A 21,566-nucleotide genomic window follows, 5' to 3' on the forward strand; every position below is an offset into this window, starting at 1 on the left:
TCATGAAATTTGTCTTGATACCCTTCTAAATCAGGAGAAGAGAAGGGAAAGAGAGATAGTCACCGAGGATGAGATAAAATACAATTTAATCAAAAGCGAGTCTCAGAAAGCAAAGAGGACCCAGCAAATAAATTAAATTTGCTTTCTTTTCCGAAGAGCTCTCCTCCCCCTCCAGCCCACCTCCCCACCCTGCCCTCAGTCCTGGTTCCACCCACAGTGGCTTCCTTGGAACTGGCTGAGCTCCTTTCTTTGTTCTCTTTCTTTGTTCTCCCCGTTCCTTCTGTCAGGTCCACCCTCCCAAATTCTTCACACAGCTGCCTTCTCTTCTTCAAAGAGCAACTTTGTGCCACCCCAGGCATCCTGCCGTTCTCTATCCCAGCACCCTCTCTAATTCTCTGAAAACCCTCATAACAATCTGGATCTGTCATCTCCCACTTGCACTGGAACGCAGCTCCTTGGACGCAGGCATCCAGGCGCCCTTGCTCACCTCCAATTCTCCAGGGCCCAGAACAAATCCTGCCATGTGAAAGTATATGTGGCAGGTGGCATAAGGACCCTCCAAAATAGGCAGGTCCTAATTCCTGGCACCTGTGATGTCAGCTTACATGGCTAAATGAGTCTTTGCAGCTGTGATTGAATTAAAGCCCTGGAGGTGGGGAGATGAGCCCAGATTATCCAGGTGGTCCTTTAATGTGTGAGATTTGACCTGATAAGGAGATTTGACACAGAAGAGCAGCTTCCATGTGATAGAAACCAAGTAGAACAGAATCAAGGATAGATGTCCGCAGCTGGCTTGGAAGATGGAGGAAGATGTCACAGGCCAAGGAACCCAGCTGCCACCAGGAGGAAAAAACAGACAAGAAAGCAGATCCACCTCTCAAGTGTCCAGAGGCACGCAGACACCCGGATTCACACCAGAGACTCAGCAGAGATTCTAGCCACCAAAATCATAAAAGGAATGCTTTATGTTTGAAGGTTTTACCAAGTTCGAGAATTTATTACAGCAGCCATAGGAAACCAGCTTCATGGTCAGTGTAAATGTGCTGAACCATTGCTAAGCGAATCTGCTGTCTTCACCCAGTGAATATTGCCCTGGGCTTTCTGGGGTCTCACAATATGCAAGAGGGTAGCAATGGTCCTCGCCCTCCAGATGCTCAGTCTTACGAAGAAGGATCAGAAAACCTGGAAATAATCAGAAGGAAGTAAGACAACCATACAGACAAGGAACACAGAACACTGAGTTGACAGTGAGAGCCAAAAAGATGCCTCATTTCTCATTTTTCTTTATGACAACACCCTGTCCCTGCCTTTGAATTACCCCGATCTGTGGCTCCTTCTGTTGGGGAGCTATATACTGTTCCCCTTCGAAAATATAAGTTCCATTCAAAGTACTAACATGTCTACAAGTGTCAAATCAGGTATGAGAGAGAAGTCCAGCCTAAGAATGATTTTGATGCTGAATTAGACATACCATTGCTAAATTAGACATGTTTGTCTGCTACATAAGGCACTGGGAGGTGAGCTCCTCCTGGCTGTGGCTCTTGTGGTGAGGACCCAGGAGGAGGTGGGCCTGCAATGGGTATTCGCAGACCTTGGTCCTGGACAGCACTGCCCAAGGTCAGGTAACCAGTCCTCTAGGGCTGCCCTAACAAAGTACCACATGCTGGGGGGCTTCAACAACAGAAATTTATCACCTCACACTTTTGCAGCTGAGAAGATGTCCAACATCCAAGATCCAGTTGTAGGCAGGGTGGGTTCCCTCTGGAAGCTCTGAGGGGTAATCTGCTCTCCCCAGAGTCTAGCTGTTTGTGTGGTAATCTTACTTCTGTTCCTTGATTTGTGGCAGCAAAACTCTAATCCTCACAATCTTCCTACTTTTTGATCTCTGTGTCCAAAATCCCCCCACGTTTTCTGTCTGAGTTTTAGTGCTTTCTGTACTATTTTCTTTAAAAAATGTCCCTGGAATTTTAATAGGGATTGCATTGAATCTGTACAGTGTTTTTGACCATTTTGATTATATTAATTGTCCCCATCTATAAGCATGGAATATCCTTCCATGTCTTTCTGTCCTGTTCTATTTTTAAAAGTATTTTATAATTTCTCTGTACAAGTCTCTTAAATTTATTCCTTGGTATTTGATTCTTTTGATACGATTGCAAATAGGATTGTTTTCTTGATTTCCTTCTCTTCTCACCCATATTTGTATACAGGAATGCAACAGATTTTTGTATGTGCTAGTCTGCCACCTTACTATATTCATTTATTGTTTCTAATAAATTTTTGTCGAGTATTTAGAGTTTTCTAAATATATTATTATCTCATCAGCTAGTAATGATAAAGCTTCACTTCTTCTGAATTCCTTTCATTTCTCATTGTCTAATTGCTCTAGACAAAATTTCCCCCTTTTATTGGGATCAGTGATACTGGATTAGGGGCCTACTCATCTTAACTAATTACATCTATAATGATCCAGTTTAGGTCACATAAACAAGGATACCTTTGAAGATCCTAGAGGTTAGAACCTCAATATATCAACTTTTGGGGGACTCAAATCAACCCAGAACAGCCAGGGAATCTTCTCTGCCAAACACATGATGAGGACCCACTGACTTTGCACTTGTGTGGCCACTCCCAACAAGTGTCTTGAGGACCTGTCATTTGTCTTGGCTTTATTCACAAAGGTCCCTTCAGCACCTTCATCATGTTGCAGGGAGCAGAGCAGCCCAGAAGCTGCCACCATTCTCATGCATTGCAGGCCTTGGCCTCGAAACCTGAGGAAGGTGGGCTTTTGTGGGGCTCAAAGAACCCAGGTGGAAACATCTCACCCTGTAGGGGCAGCTTGCCGTTAAGCTCCAATTTGGAGAGGCAAGTCCTGGGGCTTTTCTGACTCTACCTCCCTCTTCTGAGCAGCTCTTGCCAACTGACCCCAGCCTCACAGGAAACTGTGGTCAACTCCTGTGCCCCTTCATACTCTTTTCTGTCCCACAGGCCAGCCACAGTCTTTTGGCTTGTCTGCTCCTCCTAAGGCAAGAACAGTGGCAGCAGGGACCATGTCTCAGTCCCCGCGTACCCCATGCCCAACCCAGAGCCTGGCCGGCAGACTGTGGTCCACGGGCCAAGTTCCATTCATGGCCTACTTTCCTACGGCCTGTGGCTAAGAATTTTTGTACTTTTTTTAGTAGTTGGAGACAATCATTTGGAAAAATATTTCATGGCACAGGGAAATGACATGATTCAAATTTCAGTTCCATAAATAAAGATTTATTAGAACACAATGCTCACTCAGTTACATCTCTTCCATAGCTTATTTTCTCCAGCTTTATTTAAGTATAAGTGACAAACAAAATTGTAAGACATTTAAAGTGTGCATCATGGTGATTTGATATATGTTATAAAGGACTCCTCCCATCTGGTTAATGAACACACACACACACACACACACACACACACATTTGGTGAGAACATTTAAATCCTATTCGCTTAGCAAATTTTCATCATACAATACAGTATTTTATCAACAATAGTCACCACATCATATGTTAGCTCCTCAGATGTTATTCATCTTATAGCAGAAAGTTTGTACCCTTTCACCTGCCTCTCCTTATCCCCTCCAGCTCCCAGCTTCTGTGGGTGGCTTCTTTAGCTTGCAAGGACAGAGCCGAGTCACTGTGATGGAGACCATCTGTTCCACAAGGCAGAAAATATTTACGACCTGGCCCTTCACAGAACAAGTGTGCCACCCTCTCTGCTGCCCTCTCGAGAGACTGACATTGACTGACAACAAAATGATTGAAGAAATGGTCTCCAGTGCTCGCTCAGTTTAAGCTGCCTTTTGCTATTAGCTATTTTTACATGTGAGGTGCCGAGGGCAGGGGTTGGGTCTTCTTTTCCTCTTTCAGCAGGTCTGAGAAAATCTCAATGCTGACTTGCTGCCTCAGGCGCTGGGGAGCAGGGATATGCTGGAAGGTTCTGAGACACTGGTTCTCCTTCATGGCTGCATCAACAAAGGCATTTAACCTCGGCATCCAGCCCTGGGATCCTGAGGAGCATCCTCTCAGCAGAGGCCATCCCTCTACACCTCACGAGAGGGGCCATGAGGCCAGCAGATCTGCTAGAAGCACGAGGAAGTTGGCAAGGTCGGCAATTGAACAAAGAACTTGACTTTAGTAAAAACTAAGCACCAAGGAGAAAGTGTGGACTAGATAGTGACAGGACTGAATTTAAACCTCATCTTTGATCCTGTCTAACTCTGTGACTTTAACATAAAGCTGCTGAAACATTGTATGACAATAAACACCTCCTTACAGGGTTGTCGTAAGAAGTAAGAAAGACAAAGTGTGTGTCAAAGGATGTTGAGAGTTTTTCCAAATCTCAGGAACGGGAACCATACTCAGTCATTCATTTGATAAACATTTATCAAATACCTACACTATATTACGCACCATTCACACTTGGAGGATATATCAGTGAACAAAATAGAGAAAGTACCTCCTCTCAGGTGCTTATATTTTGGCAGAAGTATATAATAAAAATAAAATAGGCACTAAAACAAAACACATGATACATGTAAATCATACAGTATGTGAACAATAAATATAAACAGAACATAAATAGCCTCAGTGTTCATCATCAGATACAGGAGTTGTGGTATGTCTATGATGGAGAACTATTCAACCATGAAAAAGAAGGAAATCCTGCTACTTGCAATGACATGGATGTACCTGGAGGGCATTATTCTAAATGAATTAAGTCAGACAGAACATGATAAATAATATAAATTGTGTGTGAAAACATTTCACAATGTCTCCTTGTGACAAATCATTACAATATATGGTTTAAATCTTATAATTTTATTTATTCATTAGCCTTCAATAAAGTTGAAGTTTCAAAAAAGAAAGAAGAAGAACAGAACATAGTTTTTCATACAATAAACTTATTAGAAAAATCAACAATAAAAATAAAATGCATATAAATTATACACACACACATATTTAGATACAACAAATACTATGGAAAGAAAAGAAATAAGTAGGACAGGGCAAGGGTGTCTGGCAGTACCATGGTCAGGGTGGTCAGGGAAGGCCTTATGGAGAGGGGAGATCTGAGCAATACTTGGGAAATCAGGAAGATGTCTCCTAAATAAAGAAGTGGTTGACTTTGGGTAAGTCACATACAAGCACTGAGACTTGCCTGTATTATAAAAGACACATCTTGAGTTTATTGTGAGTTTTATATTGAATTTTTGAAAGCACAAATCTTGGTATATAGTAGGTGCTCAATAAACACAGATTATAGGGGGAGTAATGGTGGCTCTTTTTTGGTAGAGGGTTGCTCATTTCATCAAGACACATGGAATATTAGGGGACCATAATCCCCCCCCCAAGCCTCTGAGAACAGAATGTGTCCCCATTAGCACATGAACCAGCATAGAATGCCAACCACTGGGGACACCAAAGTCCTCCCCAAATTTGACCCAAGTCAAAAGACAATTGACTCCAAGAGTATATGTGAGACACAGACCTCAGAGCGTAAAAATCAAAGCAAAGGCCTGGCTGCACTCCTTCTCGAGACTCTAGGGAAATCTCCATTTCCTTGCCTTTTCCAGCTTCCAGAGGCCACCCACATTACTTTGTTCATAACCCCTTCCTTCATCTTCAAGGCCCTCAGTGGAGGCCTTGCTCTCTTCATGTATATCATCCCACCCTCCTCTTCTGCTTCCCCCTTCCACTTTTAAGGACCCTTGGGATTACACTGCATCCTCCTGGATAGTCCAGGAGACTCCCTGTCTGCTTGTTAGCAACCTACCCTGTGCACAGGCTTCATTCCCTTCATGCTGAATTGTAACAGATTACAGACTCTGGGAATTCCAGCATGGACACCTTGAGGTGAGGGGGGTGTGGGAGGAGGGAGACATTATTCTGTGACTAGTCACCCCATGGGATCACCCAGTTATGCTCTGGAGCTGAGAAAGCCAGATAAAATTAGATAAGCAATTGCTAGTAAAATGACAGTGATCAATTAAACAATGTACCCCTGACTGATCTGAAAATAACACCCTGCCAACTGCTTTGATCTTCTTCAGGAAACAGACCTGAAGAGATGAAACCACGGAGCTGTGAGTCATCTGAAGCCCTTTGTTAAAAATCAGGAAGAAAATTCCCTACACTTCTCTTGCAGCATAAGAATGGTGACTGGAACAGCTAAACATTCTTTAAAATAATTTTAATAGTGTTTTCTAGAATACAGTGACCCTTGAACATGGGTTTGGACAGAGCAGGTCCGCTTACATGCAGGTTTTTCTCTATCTGCAGTTGCACATTCATGGTTGAATCCACAGATTCGTAACCCATGAATGCAGGGCAGACTGTAGGGGACGTGAGCACCCACACATATTTGTATCCAGGGGCTTCCTGAAACCAATTCCTTGCAAATACTAAGGGATGACTATAGTTCAGTTTTGGGGAGGGGGCAGCAGTTGGGTGGCTGTCCTCAGAGGTATCCATGTATGTGGCTCTCACCCCTTGCCTCGCCCAGCCCTGCCCATTAACAGCACAGGCTTGAGCAGAGGGGCGTTTGCACAGTCAAGGAGTCTGGCAATGAAGAGCAAGGACAGGCTGCATCCTAGAGGCATGCGTCACATCTCCTGGTTCCCTAAGCAGCTGTGCAGCATCTGACCTAAACTTGCCCTCAATGGTTCAGAGATGAGCCTCCAGTGAAACGGAAAATTCTAGACTTGTGGAATCCTTTTCCCATCCTAGCTTACTCAGGCTGAGTGGATCGAGTTCAGAGAACATAGCCGGAAGGAGAAGGGAGGCATGCACACGAGCAGGAGGGAAGGAACGGGGGACGAGGGAGGAAGGAAGGAAAACAGACACAGACACTTGAATCAGGCTGAACCCAAAAGCGACCCATTGCTTTTAGCTAATGCCTCCTCAGACTGCACCTGCCTGGTCTTTAAAATGGGGACTAATTAGTAGAAAGGAACCCCATCACTTGAACTTCCACCTGAAACTCAGGTCACAGCACCTCCAGGTCCCCTCAAAGACCCCACTCTGGCATTCTGGGCATTTCTGGGAGTGAGTCTGGATGCTCAGCTAGATCTTTGGGTGCCCAGTGCAGGCTGCCTTGTCTTCACTTGAGCTCCAACTGGGTAACAGGGGAGGCTCTGGACTCTGCTGCCTGGAGGGCCACTAAAGGCCCTCTCTCTCACCCTACAGCTGTCTCCTGGGGACTGGTGCAAATGCGGGAGCCCCAGGTTTCCTTATCTCCAGGGTCCTGGGCCCCCCAGTGCTGCGGCAGAAAGGGGGAGTCCTGTCCTGTGCTCTTGCTTTATACAGAGAGGGATGTGTGGACAAAAGCAGTCTTCTGCTGGCCCATTCCTCGAGGCTGAGGCACATACAGTGCTCATCATGCTGCTCATCGTAGAACAAGGTGTCAACTGTCCACACCCGACAGGTAAAAGACTGAAACTGGCTCGGTGAAGCACCGGGACCACCTACCAGCCTTTCCAGAGCTGCAGGGCAGAGAGGCCAGGGGAGGATATTTTCCTTTTTCCTGAAATCTGACATGCATCGGTAAAGAGCACGGACCTTAAGTCGATGCGTTAACAGTTGTTCCAACTTCTAAGGTCATAGAAACTGCTGCTTGTTCTTGCACTTGGTTTCAATGGACCCACCCGGCTGGGCTGTCCCGTGCCTGGCGTCCTGCATTCATCTATAACCTGCAGGTGCCTCCATGTGCCCCACAGAACTTCAGTGTCAGTTCCCGGCTTCTCTGTGCTCTGCGGAGTTTCTCTGCCGGGAGCTGTTAGAGTGCTGGATCCGAGAGGCACCCCACACCCAACCCGCCACGCCTGTGGGGAAAGATGCTGTCTTCGTCTCCACCAGTGGCAGTGGCTTCAAAGGGGTCACCCAGAATTAATTTGAGTCGTGGGGCTGGAGGGGGAACCCGTTAGTTTTCTAAAGACGAGGGGCTCTCGGGTGGAGAGCGGCTGCCTTAGTGGGCAGATGGCATCTCACCTGCGGAGACTGAGAAATCACCCAAGGTCAGAATCTGGTTGGTAGAAAAGGTCAGATGGGGGAGGAAGACAAAAGGGTGGACCAGGAAATCACAGCGGCTGCCCCCGACCTGCTCGGTCCGTCTCCCTCCTGGAAGGCAGAAGCCAGGAGCTGGTGGGCTGAGAACCAGAGGGCCCTGAGCTGTGCCTGATCAGCTGACATTAAAATCTACAAGAGCCAGGAGCTTAGGCAACAGCATCACCAGTGCTTTATAACCTCACCTTGGATGGAGACAGAGGAGGAGTCTTTCTCTGAGGGTCCACGTGCTCCTCAAACTTCTTTTTGCTTCTCTCCTGACTTCTCCTCCAGGGCTCTTCTTTCTGTACATTTAAATGTCACTTTTCTTCTCTGTAAATGATAAAGGTGCCCAGAAGTTGTGAAATGTGATTTTTTTCTCTTGAGGCTTGCATCCCCGGAACAGCCCTGCCTATAAATGACATTGTTGTTTGTAATCCCCCCTTCTCAGCCCACTGGTCTGGGATGCAATTAGCATCCAGTTAGCAATAAACAAAACCTAATTAGCAGCAGTCTGTCCCTACCAGGGCAGCATTATGTCCAGGTGATCAGCTGATCAATAACCTTCTATTGAGATTTCAAAGAAAAAGAGATTCTTTGAAAGCTTAGAGATCTCAGGCAAAAAGGCAGTCATTCATCACTCTGGATTGACGTGTGGTCTCTTCTATTTGGGTAGGTCATTCTCTTTCATTGTAAGACTTTAAAAAAAGTCAAGGAAATGAGAGGGATAGTCTCCCACTACCCGTAGCAGATGAACCCACCCCAATAATCATAAGTGTCAGAGTCATGGCCAAATTGCTCTCACATCCACGGGATTCATTAATTCTCTTAGCAAAAATTACCTGAGCATGTACTATATTCTAGGCACTGGAGACATGGTAATTGTTAGTCTGGGTCTTTTAAAATTAGATGCCAAAGTAGGATCAGCTGTGCAAGAGACTGTGCGCGACAGTGGGGTGGGATCCAACTGGAGACTGAGAAAGTCATCAGACTTCAGTGCAGGCTGGATCATTCATGAAGGGAGAGGAAAATGTGGTGGTTAATTTCTTGTGTCTACCTGGTTAGGCCACAGTACCCAGATCCTTGGTAAAATATCACATGCTTCTGTGAAGGTATTTTTTAGTTAAGATTAACATTTAAATCTGTAGAATTGAGTAAAGCAGATTGCTGTACTCCATAATGTGGGTAGGCCTCATTCAATTGGTTGAAAGCCTTAATAGAAAAAGATTGACCTCCCTCCCCAAGGCAAAGGGAATTCTGCCAGCAAACGGCCTTTGGACTTGACCTGCAGCTAGTTTAGTTGGCTGCAGTCAATGTAAATAATAAACAGAGTGCTCGCTTCGGCAGCACGTATACTAAAATTGAAACGCTACAGAGACAATTAGCATGGCCCCTGCGCAAGGATGACACGCAAATTCGTGAAGCGTTCCATATTTTTAGAGCTTCCATATGATCCAGCAATTCCACTCCTAGGTATTTACCCAAATGACACAGAAACAGTAATTCCACAGGGCACCTGCACCCCTGTGTTTATAGCAGCACTATTCACAATAGCTAAGATATGGAAACAACCCAAATGCCCAAAAATAGATGACTGGATCAAGAAGATGTGGTACATACACACCATGGAATATTACTCAGCATTCAAAAAAGATAAACACATGCAATTTGCAGCAACATGGATGGAGCTAGAAGGGATCATGCTCAGCAAAAGAAGTCAGAAAGAAAAAGAAAAATACCAGATGGTCTCACTCATAGCAGGAATTTAGAAAACCTAAATAAGAGACCAGGAAAAAGACTAATCAATGCAAAATAATAATCAAAATCAACAAGCAACTATAAACCAGAGACACACTACGGGCATGGGGGTGGAGATTAGGGAGGGGTAGGAAGAGGAAGAACTGGAGTCAAAATAAAGGGGGGGATACAATTGTATGGGGAATATAACCAAAATGAAAATGCATACATTGTACAAAGATGAAAAATGATGTAAGAATTATATAAAATAAAATATTAAAAAAATTTTAAAAATATAAAAAAATCCAAGAAACAATATTAAATCATAAAGCTATCTATATTTTAACAGGAAAAACTCATCACCATTTGATTTGTGCATATAATGATTTGATCATATAGTCTTCCAACCATAAGTGGGGGTCTAGTGTATCCTCATCTTTGTCTCCTTTCATTCACAAAAATATCTGTAGCATCTCACACAGGAATATCCAAGGATAGGAAGGAATGCCTCTTCCTGGAGCTTGTTTTATTGTCAAGAAAAAACTTTTATTTTAAGAGTTGCAACTGGGTCACATACTTGTGCTTAAACTAAGTACTGGTAAAGGGGATAGAAGTTTATATTGACTCCTATGGTGGATAAAGAAGACGTATTTTTACACCATGGAATACCATTCAGCTATTAAAAAAAAAGGATGAAATATTTCCATTTGTGACAAAATGGAGGGAACTACAGGGGATTATGCTAAGCAAAACAAGTCAGAAAGAAAAAGATAAATATCTGATTATTTCACTCATGTGCAGAAGATTAAGAAACAAAACAAAGGAACAGACAAACTAAAACAAACCCTAGAAATCTGACTGCACATTTGAGGCTATAGAAGCAGAGAGGAGGGGTGAAGATCATAGGGGACAGAGGGCCCAGTGGATGGTGGAGGATTTGGGGGGCTTTTTTGGTGTGGTAACATAGATCTGAAGAGGTGTGACCCTACACCTCTAAATCTTATACCATGCTACCTCAATAAAGCCAATATTACCCCAATTTAAAATGATACAATTAGGAAAAAAAAATTATGATGGGCTTAACCTAGCTGAGACCCACCCACTGTATCTGCAGAGTCGCCTTAAACAGACAAAGCATGGGAAGAAGAGGACCCTTGAGTAGACAGTCAGCAGTGTCTCTTCGTGAGATCCTTCAAGCAATTCTACACTCTGGGTTACACATGGACTGTAATTGTCATGGACTTTCGCTGGGAATTATGGAATTTCAGTAGGAAAAGTCTCAATGCACAGATATGCATGTAAATGAAATTTTGGTTTTCATAATCTTCACATACTTCCAAAGGAATCTGAGAATCTTGATAAAGGAGGAAGTTTTAAGGAGTTTCTGATTACCAAAATATTTCCCCTTGAGCAAAACCACAGGAAAAGGGCTTGAAACAGGGGCCAGGTGCAAGCACAAACCTAATACTTAGACTCAAAGGTTTTTAATATGACTCAGATGTTGTTGGTTTCTGGAAGCGTCTCCTGGTGATATAGTGGCATTATTTGCTGGCATGTCATAGAGAAAGCCTTTTAGTCTATGAAAACTGTTTTCATAAATATGACCCATCTCTGCAGAGGTAGGCTGCCTGGAAGGTAATTGATTTATATGTGTTCTTCAGAGATGTGGTAGGTTATTCAAGAAGACAGTAGGGAAGACAGAGCTCCAGACATCTAAAAATGATACATGCAGGCATGAACTGAGTGAAACTGCATCAGAGCGCCTAACATTTGCCGCTTCTTCCCAGGAGGGAGATGAGACCTTCCACATCAGTTGCTATCACTGCTTGGATGATCTAGACTTGAAAAGAGACAATTTTCTTCTAGAATAAAATACCATCTGATTTAACAGAAACAATGAACAACATTTTACCACGAGGGAAATATTTTGCAGATTTTGTGATTACGATTCCTATCACAATCACTACAAAATTGGCAGCTATATGATTTAGTTAATACCATGAGGTGTGTTCTAATGATATTAAGGCCAGGAAAGAAAGTGATTAAAGGCTGAAACAGCCACATATTTAGCAACCAGTAACTTGGATGCAGAATGACACCAAGGGAGTAAATTATCAAATTCCATCCAGTGAGTAAGGGCTCTCTTGGATGACCAGAGTGAGTATTGATTCAATCCTCTGACTTTTATTAGCCCTCTCACATGTTAATAGATATAATTAGCAGCCCCATTATTGGCCTCACACTGATGTGCTTGGCATTTAAAATTAGGAATCAGGGTACAAAAGAGAATCTCCTCCCATGGTGTAATAGGTCAATGGCCTTGCTTGACCTTTGGTTCTTGGTCACTTAACTCACTCAGTGTTCGAAAGAGTAATGAAGAACAATGACAAAGAAAATAACATATTAGCATGGGTGTAGGAAGTACATTGACATATTAAGTTTCTGATTTATGTGTATATGAGTTCTTCTGGATACTATGGTAGGTAAAAGAAAACATGGTTCCTCCGCTGACAGGGCTTATGGTATAGTGGGGGAGATGAACATTCATCAAAGAAACCACAATTTTTTTTTCTGATTGTTAACATTTTCATTATTTTATAAATTATCCTGATTTCTTTATAACCTTTCAGAGAAAACAATAACTGTTTTTCATTTAAATACTCTGATGATCTGCGAGAGTATAACTAAGCACTCTAAGTAATATTCTGAAAATATTATTTTTATACATATAAAAATTCCTCCTTCAAAGAGAGAGAGAGACAGTGAGATTTATAGGGTATAAAGTATTATCATTTGGCATATTTCATTTCTTGCATTACAGAATACATAACCTCTCAGCATCTAACAAATGCATGTAATTCTCATATCATTTTGATTCTTATTCAAATGAAAATACTCTAAAATTAGGAAAATTAAAAACATTCTGTCCATGTAATATAATTAGATTTTATACAAAAAAAAGTTGAAACTTATGCTTATTTTTGGATATAGAATTTTTTTTACATCATTGTTCATTTTTAAATTATATTTGCTTCCCCACCACCCCCTCAGGTGTATTCCCATAGAATTTCCTTCCCCAATACACCTGTGCTCCATCACCACAGTCCCATTTGCTCCTCCCTGCCTCCTTCTGATCCCTCTCCCTCCTCCTCCTCTGCAGTATGTCTCTGATTTATAATTGTCTGTTTTTGCTTTGTTGTGTATTGTACTGTTATTATTTTTTTTACATTGTTGTCTTATTTGGTTCCCCTATATTCCTGCCATAAGTGAAGCCATCCGATATTTTTCTTTTTCCTTCTGGCTTATTTCACTGAGCATAATTCCTTCTAGTTCCATCCCTGTTGCTGTGAATGGCATGAGTTTATTTTTTTGATTGCTGAATAATATTCCACTGTGTATATAGACCACATCTTCTTGATCCAGTCATCTATTTTTGGGCATTTGGGTTGTTTCCAGGTTTTGCCTATTGTAAATAGTGCTGCAATAAACATAGGTGTACAGGTGTTCTTTTGAATCAATGTTTTTGTGTCCTTCAGGTATATCCCTAGGAGTGGAATTGCTGGGTCATATGGTAGCTCCATTTTTAGTAGACTGAGGAAACTCCAGACAGCAGAAACCACAATTAAATGTAAACTTCCAAATATAATAAGGCCTCTCTTTCAAAAGAGGATAACAGTATAAGGAAAGCAAATAGTAAGAAAATTTAACCTTTCTTAGGAGGTCAGAGAAGTTTCCATGAGGAAGAGACATTGAGCTGAGACTGAAGGAAGAGAAAGAGCTAATTAGGTGAGAGGGGAGAGAGAGAAGTTTCTGGAGGAGGTGGAGGAGAACACACACACACAAACCAGAAAGATATATGATGTTTGTGGCTAAGGGTGATGCTAAGTTGCTAATGACAACCACCCCCCAACACTACTCAAATGATGACAATTATTTTATTTCTTTCTGTAATTAGCATCTGGGATGAATAAGCAACTCTGCTCCATTAAGTCATTCAGAGAGACCCGGTTCCTTCCATGCTGACTCAGTCACCCCCTTAGAACCCCAGGGTGTTTTTAATCATTCACATAATTCAAGCTGGCTCACCACAAAGATCATATCAGTGATTTAACCCAAGGTCAGGGTGGGGAAAAGTGGCTAACAAGCACCATTGGAGGGAAGTTGCAGAGACAGAGCCAATGGCAATGGAGGCGAGAAGGTCATGCCCTCTCACAAGGCTTCTTTGGGAGTGAGAACAAACTCTACACTAAAGGGAAGGAAAGAATTGGCCATTGGGAAATGGTGGCCTTTGCCATGAAGAAAACAATCCCAGCACATGATCATATTGTGACTGAACTAACGACAATAGGTGAATGTTAGCTCTTACCCTTGGTTCAATTGAAATGACTGCAACATAAATATCATTTCATAATTTTTTAAGCTTCCTGGAGATGGCCTTGCCTCATCTTTGCAGATCATGAATGAAGCCCTAGGGAAGGAGAACTCATCTACAGAGAGTTTACTATGTCAGGCACTGTGTTATGTACTTTGCATGCACGCTCTCATTCAAACCTTATAATCCATTTTACAGATGATGAAACTGAGACCAAGAGAAATTAAGATTTTGTTAGTTCACATAACTGGCATATGACAGACTAGAACTCAGATCTGTCCCAAATTGCATACTTTTAATGGGTATACTATGTTCTGCTCATAGAATTATGACTCATAGAGGAATTTTGAAGAACTGACACATATATAACTCTTAAGTACTCTCATTTTGAGTTCTTGGGCATATTCTGGTTTAAACACTGCTTTCCCCCCTCTCCTTCCTTCCCCTGTTCATGACTAAGCTTTCCTTTTGTCATCTCCTTGAATGGTTTACAAGTTATATTTATACACATACTGGAACGTGGAATACTGATTTTTTCAGAGTGAAACTCTCAGATCAAATTACTCCTAAATCACTGAAGAAAATCAATAAAGTATCTTGAAAAAAGTAGGAAATATCTTCATGATCTTGGGGTAAGCAAAGATACTTTAAATAAAACAAAACAAAAAACCCACTAACTTTAAAAAATTGATTACTTGAACTTCAGTAAAATTTAAAACTGTAGTGAAAGCAAACCACAAACAAACAAAACATTGAAAGTGTGAAAAAGCAAGCAACTGATTGATTGGAAAAGAAATGTATATCCAACAAAGGACTTGTATCCAGATTATTAAGAATGCCTAAAAACAATAAGAAATAGAGAAAATGGACATGAGAATAGAACTGGTACTTTACAAAAAAAATACCTAAAATGGCCAAAAAAGGTGACAAGGTGTTCATGGTAATTAGTAGCTGAAATCAGCCCAAATAGCAATCAACAGAAGTATAAGTAAATATATTATAGTGCAGTCCTAGAATGGAATACTACTTACCAATGAAAAAGAACAAACTATTGACACTGCATCAATGTTGAAATAAAGAATTAAGACACAAAAGAACGTGTGCTGTATTTGCATTTATATCAAGGTCAAAAATAAGCAAAACTAATCTATGATGATAGAGGTCAGAACAGAGGTTATCTTTAGAGGGTAGGGGGTATCACTAAATGAGGGCTTGGGAAATGCTAGAAAAGCTCTATAACTTGACTGGGAGGGTATATATATATATATATATATATACATATATGTAATTATTTATCAAGATGTGCAGTTAATATTTACGCACTTTACTTGAGTTATTCCTCAATTTAAAATGCATTTTTAATGCATTTGACCCAGAGGTGTCAAATCATCGGATAAGTTTGGGGATTGTAAATGCTCTGGCCTCATTAGGATGAGTGAGGCTGAGGCTGATATGGGAGAAGATTGACTTTAGAACTATTAAGTGTGGTACCTAATATGGGGCACATAGTTGTCTCCACTTAAGGAATACTGCCTTCACAGAGACTGCATTATCATGCAGGAGACAGAAATTAAGAAATTTCAGGTGTGATGAGAAAAATCACTCCAGCAAGGTAAAAGAATAATAGTGATAAGAATTGCTATGTTCATAAAGAGAGGTCTAGGAAGGCCACTCTGATTTTGGTTCAAAATTTGAAGGAGCTGAAGCATGTAGCTTCAAGAAACACTGAACAAGCATGTAGTCATCTGGGAGAAGAATGTTAGGTCCAGGAAGTAGGATGTACAAAGGTCCTGAGGTAGGCTTGGAAAAGTGCAGAAGCCATCATGATGGAGGGGAAAGAGAAAAGAGATGGTATCAGAGAAGCAGCAAGGGGGTAATTGTAAAGGCTCTGCTGGACCTTGTAAGCATCTGGGATTCATGCTGCATGCAATGGGGTGTCATGGGGATGGGTAGGAGTCTAAGCAGAGCAATCTCCAAACCTGTCAGGCAATTTCTCACCTCTGGGCTTTAAAAAATGTATTTTAAATGTAGTAACTTCGAATGAAGTGTGCAAATATTTGCATGCACACACATATATTCTATCCTGGCATGAAACAGCATGATCTAGTCAAGGTTCTCCGCAGCCTATGGAAGCAGGAAGACATGGGGAACATGACTAGAGAAGTCAACAGGAGTATGGCCATAAAAGACCTTCTAGAAGAACAGCTGAACCAGGATGTGACTTGCTCAGATTTCTATTCTAGAAATGTCACTTTGGCAGTTGTGGAGAATGACCTTGACGTGGAGAGCTGGGGAAAGGGGAGACTGCTGGCAAATAAGCCAGGTGAGTGACTATTAGTGTACCTCAAAGTCTTCCTCAGGATCAACAGTCTAAGTGTCTATTAGTTTATTCTAGGGCCCAAATGTGGATCAGCTAGAATTTTTGTTAACAGAATGCCAATGCCAAAGAGCTTCATCCACACAAACCTCACAGCAAAATGACAGCATTCTCCTCCATTCCTTCTTCCAGAGCATCCCACTGAGGAGAAATGAACAGCTGCCCTCTACTCAGATTTATCACCTCCCTTCAAACAAAATGGCAGCCAGTGCAGAGCACAGCAGAGCTGAGAGGGTTTGGCTGCTATTTTTGGTTTAGTTCTGTTTCCCAGTTCATAGTCACTCCCATGTCGCAAAGAGGAGCTGGTTTATGGGCACATAAAGGGAGCCCAGCTGTGAAAGAGGCTCATGGAAAAGGGGGAGTAGGCAAAATCAGTCATTATCATACCATCTCATTTGAATTTCATTCTGGCATTTCCTAACACTGAGGAAAATTGAGATTCAATTCGTTGGGAGGCAAGTGGAACTTTCCTACTTGCGAAACACATCTATGTTCTGCTGTAACTGTTCACTGAAAAAAAAAAAATCACAAAGGGCAGGGGACACAGCCATTTTCATAGACCCCTTTGGGGCTTGTACACAGGAATGAGTGTGCAACAAATTTTGATATTTCTCTGGGGCTAAGGGATACCTTTGAACAATTGCAAGAGAACCAAAATATCATTTGTCATTCTCAAAAGCTGTAGAAATAATAAGAAAGGCAACCACTTTCCTTTGAGAAGCAGGGAGCTCAACAGAGAATTGGAGTGGACACATTTGGGAGCAGATCCCAGTTCCACCAGTCATCAGCTGAATGACCTCTGAAAGTTTATTAAATCTCCCTGAGCAAAGTTTTCTTTTTTAAAAAATTAATTAATTAATATACATTTTACATTCTTTTCCATTTTTTTTTACAATGTTTGCTTTCTTTTCTCAGGTGCAGCCCCAATAGAATTTCCACCCATGTAAATGGAATATTACTCAGCAATCAAAAAAGATAAACTCATGCCACTTGCAGCAACACGGATGGAGCTGGAAGGGATCATGCTCAGTTAAATAAGCCAGAAAGAAAAAGAAAAATACAGGATGGTCTCACTCATAGCAGGAACGTAGGGGATCCAAATAAGGGATCAGGGCAAAAAAACTAATTATAATAAAGTAAAAATCAAAATCAACAGGCAACTATAAACCATAGACATATTATAGGGGGAGAAGGGAGTAGGATCAAAACAAGGGTGGGAAGAGCACAAGGGACCATGGTGATAGCTCATGGATGAATAGGTGGTGGGAATTTCACGGGGACTTAACCAAGATGAAAGTGCATACATTGTACAAAAATGAAAAATGATGTAAAAAAAATATAAAAGAAAAAAAAAAAGAATTTCCACTCATGTAAAGTTTTCTTTCTGTAAAATAAAAATAAAAAGCTTACCTTTCAAGGCCCATAAAGAAAAGATTTTTCTAAATATGTTACCATCCAAAGAATGCTTTTAGATACATCATTGTATTTACTCATTAATAACAAAACATATTGGAAACATCAAGATAAAATGGTCATTTTGAACATTCATTTGCCATGACCCTCCAAAGGTCCATTGTCACAGGACCCTCCTCTACCCCAGGAGGCGTTCCAGGCACCAGAGATTCCCAAAGATCTTCTAAGGAAATCATGGAAATCCCAAGAGCTATCGTTGGCATTTAAAAAAAATAGACAACAAAGTGTTTTACCTCTTTGACAGACTATCTAAAGGTCAAGTGCTCTTGCTTTTGTCTGGAATTAGTCCAGGTGTTAAATCATGTTGAGCAGCAACTTGGAGTCTTTGCTCTAGGTACCTCTTTGATGATCAAAAATGTGCAAAATGAATTAACATTACTCCCCACATTTTTTTCATATGTTCAGGCTATTAGAACAAAATACATAGCCTGGGTGGCTTAAGACAACAAACATTCATGTCTCACATTTCTGGGACCTGGGGAGTCCAGGATGAAGACCAGGCGCCATTTGGTGTCTGGGGAAGCCACTTTCCAGCAGCCTACTCTTGGCTCCAATCTCACAAAGGAACAAGGGTGCTCTTGAGGGACTTTCACAAGGCCACGAACCCCACTAATCTTCCTGATGTAATCACTTCCCAAGGTTTCCACCTCCTAATACCATCACCTTGGAGGTGGGATGTCAATGTATGGATTTGGGAGCCGGGGCCACATTCAGGTCACAGCACAGATATTTTCCTGATGGAACCGAGAAGTAGGCTGGGGTCTCCCTGCCCCTCCAAGAACTGAGAAAACCTGGCTCAGGTCTCTTGTTGGAGAAGGTCCAGCGCCTTCACTGAGGCATCTGTGGACCCCTGGGATCTGGTTACTGTGGTGACCTTGCCCTCTGGCAACCCTGCTTCCTCTTCTTTGACTCCACTTCGATCCAGGCGTTGTTGCCATTTACACAACATATACACAGAAACGCACACACATCATCCCTACATCCCACATACACACACACCACATACCACATAGAAACACACATACCACATAGCATGCACACACATACACATGCCACACATAAACACACACACCACACACACACACACCCCATACTGAGTCCTAGGGCAAGTTAGGGCTAATTCGGTTCAGGCCAATTAGGCAGACAGAGACTTCTGAGATAAGAAAAGTGAATTCTAAGATGTGCTAACCAAACAGACTCCAGAGGTCAGAAATCCAGCAGAGCTAATGGGGGCAGTAAATTTTAAGGCTAAACTTTAAGGCTAATGGGGGCAGCAAAGTTTAAGAGAACTTGGAGAGGGAGGTAAAGGGAAACTCTAAGACAAAAGCTGGGAAAATGGGCACATCTGCCCGGAGGAGTATGGCCTCTAGGAGAAAGAGCCAATCACAAAGCAGGATGATGATATTTTAGAACAGAGAGAAAGGTTTAAATATCCTCTAGACAGGCCCATTCGGCATCTTTTTCTCCTCCTTGGCATCAGTGCATCGGAGTCTTTGCTTTTGTTCTTTCTCCTCCAAATAAACTATTCTTTACTCTCTAAATAAAGATTGCGTCTCTCCTCTTATTTATCTGAGGGCTTGTCTACAAATTCCTTTTTACGGTTTCATGGGATAAGAACTCATGATAGTTTAAGGTTATGGGGGTGAACAGCAACAGCTGTAATCATGGTAACAGCACACACCGGCTTCAATACCACACACACCAAATACACACACACCACATACCACGTACACACACCACATGCACACTGCACACACCATGTACACAACACAGAAACACACACACCACACATACACATACCACACATCTCACATACGAGCACACACACACACCCCCCATGTACCACACACGCAGCACACACCACATATACGATACACACATATACGCACCACACACACAGTCCCTGATGCCATGCATTTTGTGGGGCTGGTTGAATTCACTGAGGTTTGAAGGTCGAAAGGATGGAGTCCCAGGCAAGGACCACCTCTTACTGATTTCACACTAAACTCTTTTCTCATGTATCCCTCATCTCCCACCCCTTCCTCCTTCCGGTCTTGTCGTGTCAGCACAGCAGTCTAACCAACATCTGTTGTAGCTGGAGCATCATTTCCCCCTCCCTACCTCCCAACATGTCTCATTTCCTCTGATGATGGCAACAAATGCAAATTGCTCACACCTTAAGTTTAACATGTTTCTTTAAGGAAAATCATCAAGAAAGGGGATTTTCAAAACAAAAGTAAACTTCTGTACTCTAGGACTAGTTGGTGGTGACCACAAAGAAAGGCAGCAGGGCAGATAAATAGAGACAGTGAGAACAAGGATAAGAAGGGTAGACTTAGACATTTAGCAGTGAATTTAAACTAGTACTCACGTTGATTTGCAGTGACATGCCTGAGAATTATATGATGTTATAGTGCAGTGCTAATTCAATATAAAAGCAACTTAATCAAAAAAGTAAAAGAAAGGGGGTCTTTGCTAGGAAAAGAATAGAAACCATTACTCTAGAGCAGAAGTTCTCAAAGTATGGTCTCTCCTGGAGTAAGGGCATCCACTGGGAACTTGTTAGAAATGCAAATTCTCTGAAGCAGAAACTCTGGAGGTGGTACCCAAGCAATCTGTGTTTTAACAAGCCCTTCAGTAATTCTGATGTGGTCTAAAGTCTGAGAGGCATTGGCCTAGAAAGAGGATGTGGACTATAACTCAATGGGTTTCCAGACCCAGATGCCCATCGAGACCAGGCAGTATTGGAGGAGGTGTGGGCAGCAGGGAACACCATGAGACATCAGTGAAATGGGGCTAATTTTGCCACAGGAAAAGGAAGATTCAGAATGGTCACCTTTTCTAACTTTTCAAGAGAAGGCAAAAATTTGTATTTTTATGTGCAATCTCCAGATGTGCAAATGTTAGCCACCAATTCATTGTGTCCCACTAGGTAAATCCAAAGCCTCCTCCAGGGTGCCTACAGCCTCTCCCTACTGAACGGGAGACTCACAGGTTTCCAAGGCCATGCTCCTGGGTCTGCTGCTCCCTGTTTGACTTGTAAAGCACACTTGGGAATGGAGAAGAAAAAGAAATGGAGACTCATCATCATGGATTTAGAACCAAACATCAAAATGGGTTTTCAGTTAACACAGGACTCCAGAGTACCGAGCCTGTGACATGTGAGATATTGTTTCTGGGCAGCCTTTTTATTTCTGTCTGTATTTTCTCAAAAAGTCGCCGGGGAACCCATTTTGTTCCTTGCATCGTGTTTGAAGTCGAGCCTATAGAATCTATGCGGTTTCTGCTGTTGCCATGGCAACCATTATCTTCTCGTAATTCCTTTTCTTTTCTAAAAATAAAGTGCCCTTTCTCAAAGTATCTATTTCCGCGCTTGTATTTAAATCTCACTTTCCACAGAAGCGCTGGCTCCCTGTGACCTGAATGTGCCTTTTGTTTTGCCCGAGAAGAGGCGGCGATAACACACATTTCTGGACCTGAGTGTCAGCCGTCGCCAAGTCTTAAATTAGGCTCAGCGGAGCCCAGACGCAGGGGC

The 21,566-nt window shown here is 42.1% G+C and overlaps 1 long non-coding RNA gene and 1 other non-coding gene across 2 annotated transcripts; one reads left to right on the forward strand and one right to left on the reverse strand.

Annotated features, from left to right (window-relative positions):
- Nucleotides 1–968: 968 nt before the first annotated feature.
- LOC119238310 (uncharacterized) lies at nt 969–21,282 on the reverse strand. The gene is made up of 3 exons (XR_005123535.2): nt 21,024–21,282; nt 8,279–8,405; nt 969–1,182 (listed from the first exon to the last, which is right to left on the reverse strand). It is a non-coding gene; the product is annotated as an uncharacterized LOC119238310 (long non-coding RNA).
- On the forward strand, nt 9,404–9,510 carry LOC119239583 (U6 spliceosomal RNA). Its single transcript, XR_005123869.1, has one exon. It is a non-coding gene; the product is annotated as a U6 spliceosomal RNA (small nuclear RNA).
- Nucleotides 21,283–21,566: the final 284 nt, after the last annotated feature.

The sequence above is a fragment of the Talpa occidentalis genome, unplaced genomic scaffold (assembly GCF_014898055.3).
Source record: "Talpa occidentalis isolate TD23 unplaced genomic scaffold, MPIMG_talOcc4v2.1 talOcc4.11, whole genome shotgun sequence".
NCBI classification, from domain to species: Eukaryota; Metazoa; Chordata; class Mammalia; order Eulipotyphla; family Talpidae; genus Talpa; species Talpa occidentalis.